We start from the raw sequence: 3,813 nt of genomic DNA, 5'->3' as shown, positions 1-3,813 counted from the left end.
TCTCCTAGGTCATTTAATATAGACACCAGTTGAATTGCTGAAAAAATAGTGGGAAAAATCCATCTCTCAGATCCAAAGGGCTGCTTTTGAAAATATGTGGATTGCTGTGCTCTTCCGGCCTCAAAAGTCCTCGTCTTAACCTTAGCCCTTCATGAAGAGGGGCTTTTGAAGCCACTTCCCACATTACTCATTATGTGACTGTTGAAAAAGTGAAACCCAGCTCTTTTCCTTTGCTTTCAATCAAACCATCTTATTCAAAAATCTGTTTGGGTTGTTATACCTTAATCTTACCTGGCAAGGGATTTATGTGAAGATTCTTATTATTTGGAAGATTGGCGCCAGTGTATGTGTCTGCAAGGAAAGAAGAAAATAAGAAGGAAAGATGTGGTTATCAAACATCCCAATAGTGAAGTTGTGTGAAAGCAACTTTTGAACGTTACACGTCAGAGTTTAGCCTTATTATTATGTTTTATTTTGTTCACTGAAAATAAATAATCTTCAGTGATTTTGTCTATATTTTATAGTTTCCCAAAGTCCCCTTTATTCATCTTCAAACAGGGAAAATTACATTTTAAGTCACTGTTCTTTGTCTCATGTTATTTATAATCACTCCACATCACCTCTTGTTTCAAAGAAATGGGATCCTGAGAAGTGTCTTATGTTTGTCTTTGTGTAATGTGATGGGGATGCATCCCGGAGACATGTGAGATGTATAAATGATGGCATAATGAAACTAGGATGAGGAGATATGGAAAGGTCAGGAAAGATGGCTGTTAGAGTGTGGCTAGATAGTGGAGAAGAGAGATGTGCAGCGAGAGGGAGAGATTTGCAGATGGAGAAAATTAAACAAATAATTAAATAAGTTTTCTTGTGTGGTATGGGATGCAAGTTTTTTCCTCCCCCTTTCCTTCAGAATCTCTTTGTGAAAGACTGTATTTTTCAGTAGTGTTACGGAGATAGGATTTGCTGTTTTGTTTGGACACCGAGAATGGACCCATGGCAACAGTTACATTTTGGTTATCTATGACTATCTTTAAGAAGAAATATAAACATTGGCCACACTGTGTGCATGCTACTTCCATGAAGTTTTTGTTCCCAGTTCATGTATCTTGTTGCTCAGTCATGTCCAACTCTTTGCGACCCCATGGACTGCATGCAGTATGCCAGGCTTCATATATCTAGGTCCCTTCTTTCTTTAAGGTCAATCTCAAATTGCGTCTCAAATGTACATTTACTGACATATTCAACCCACAATAAACTGCTCCTTCTTTGTTCTCCTTAGACTCTGATTGTTTATAAAAAATTCACTTTTGAACTTAGAAACTGTCTAATGTAATGAATTAGCTATTTTATCAGCATTTTTTATATCCTCAACATAATTATAAGCTTCTATAGGTGTGGAATCATACATTTTGTGATTTTTTTCCTTAGTACTTACACTTACTTCGACAAAAAATACATTCATTTATCTAAACATTATTTATTGAGTCTTAACTATAAATGTACTTCAACTGAATAAATATTCTTTGAATGAAAGCATGCATGAATGAGAAAGTATGCAGTAGGTCACTTAATGTACCAGTCAATATGACAAAACAAAAACATGAACACAAAAACAAGCCAAAAGAGGACCAGGACTTTCTGCAAAATATCCTGTTTCAATTGGATGATGTCGTGAAAATCAAGATACTCCTGAAAGGTCTTAATAGCTGACCAAGAATAGTTAACAACTGAAATTCTCTCAGACTTATTAACCCTAACACTAGATACATTTGTACCTCTTTAGGAATTTCATTAAAAGAGATATATAAAGGTTTTATAGACAAAATTTATAAATCTCTCAATCTCCACGTTCACATAGGTTTTTTTTTTTAATTTTATTTTAGAAAGCATTTATTAAGTGGGATAGGTAAATATTTGAGTAGATTGAAGTATTATATCTACAGAGCTGAGGTGGGATGTTCTGAGATCATCTAGTTCAATTTCTTCATTGTACAGATGAGAAAACAAACGCAGACAGGTCAAGTGATTCATGCTCTGTACAAAGGCTGGTTAGTGTCAAGACAGAACTGAAAGTGTCTTGCCTCTGAACTTCAGTTTTTTGGCCATTGGTACAGTGTTCTGAAGTGTCCATGTTTGTCAGGCTAAAACTTGAAGACTTAACTTTAACTGTATTAGAACTATGATGAGTTCAATGAATCCAGATGGTGATAGAAAGCTATTTTATGACGTAACTGTAGCCCACCAGGCTCCTCTCCTCTGTCCATGGGATTCTCCAGGCAAGAATACTGGAGTGGGTTGCCATGCCCTCCTCCAGGGGATCTTCCTGACCCAGGGATTGAACCCTCATATGTGGTTAGAGTATCTTCAGTTCCATCAAATGAATGCATAGTTATTCAGTTTTCTCTTAGAAGTTCTGGCAACTGTGGGAAGGGTCATTATGGTTCAGTTCAGGCTATATTTTCTAGTTCAATGATGTCTCAAATTTTCTCTATTGTGGCATGGCTCACTTTTACATGCCAGAAAAATGTAAGGGATTGATCACCCAGGGAGCATTTGTGATTATTTTACCTTTACCTATTAACTTTTGGGACTGGCTCTATTTATACTCTTGCTGATAATTTTAGAGGAAGTATAATGCTATTTTATGTGAACACATATGTATTTCTTTAATGATATATTCTGAGTTTGCCACTGATTTCAGAAATTTTAGGCCCTCCATAGTAATTTTCTTTTTTTTTTCCATTTATTTTTATTAGTTGGAGGCTAATTACTTTACAATATTATAGTGGTTTTTGCCATACATTGACGTGAATCAGCCATGGATTTACATGTATTCCCCATCCCGATCCCCTCTCCCGCCTCCCTCTCCACCCGATCCCTCTGGGTCTTCCCAGTGCACCAGCCTCGAGCGCTTGTCTCATGCATCCAACCTGAGCTGATGATCTGTTTCACCCTTGATAATATACATGTTTCAATGCTGTTCTCTCTAAACATCCCACCCTCGCCTTCTCCCACAGAGTCCAAAAGTCTGTTCTGTACATCTGTGTCTCTTTTTCTGTTTTGCATATAGGGTTATCATTACCATCTTTCTAAATTCCACATATATGTGTGTATATATATACCAATATACTGTATTGGTCTTTATCTTTCTGGCTTACTTCACTCTGTATAATGGGCTCCAGTTTCATCCATCTCATTAGAACTGATTCAAATAAATTCTTTTTAATGGCTGAGTAATATTCCATGGTGTATATAAAAATATGGAACGCTTCACAAATTTACGTGTCATCCTTGCGCAGGGGCCATGCTAATCTTCTCTGTATCGTTCCAATTTCAGTATATGTGCTGCCGAAGCAAGCACCACATAGGTTTTCTCTATTTGGGTTTCCAAAAGATTTAAATAAAATACAGGATAATTAAAAATTAGACATTATATTTCTTAGTTTCATTTTTTTTTCCTGGCAAACACCTTTAATTTTCTCCATAGTGCTATCCAATTCCACTAGTGTTTTTCCTAAATGAAGTTTGCTCTGAATGGTGGGATATATAAGATGTAAATAAATTGTTTGTTATGTTTTAGAATCCTTCACAATGGCCTGGCTATGGAAATGCACTGAATATTATTTAAATAAAGTAACATCCTCAGGATTATTATTCCATCCTGGTTAAGATGCTGTCTGCTCTGGTTTGTTAAACTTTCCCTGTAGGGTGGTTTTAATTTTGTTTCTGATGGGATCTTAGGATCTATTGCCATACTCATCCTACACCTTATTTTCTTTGAATTGCTCTCCTTGCAGTTTCTGATTCATA

The 3,813-nt window shown here is 36.2% G+C and overlaps 1 non-coding gene across 1 annotated transcript; it reads right to left on the bottom strand.

Annotated features, from left to right (window-relative positions):
- Positions 1 to 3,257: 3,257 nt before the first annotated feature.
- Positions 3,258 to 3,364, bottom strand: LOC122453421. Its single transcript, XR_006273045.1, has one exon. It is a non-coding gene; the product is annotated as a U6 spliceosomal RNA (small nuclear RNA).
- Positions 3,365 to 3,813: the final 449 nt, after the last annotated feature.

The sequence above is a fragment of the Cervus canadensis genome, chromosome 14, assembly GCF_019320065.1.
Source record: "Cervus canadensis isolate Bull #8, Minnesota chromosome 14, ASM1932006v1, whole genome shotgun sequence".
Lineage (NCBI taxonomy): Eukaryota > Metazoa > Chordata > Mammalia > Artiodactyla > Cervidae > Cervus > Cervus canadensis.
The sequence above is the reverse complement of the archived record's forward strand: the minus strand, read 5'-3'. Positions and strand labels throughout refer to the sequence as shown.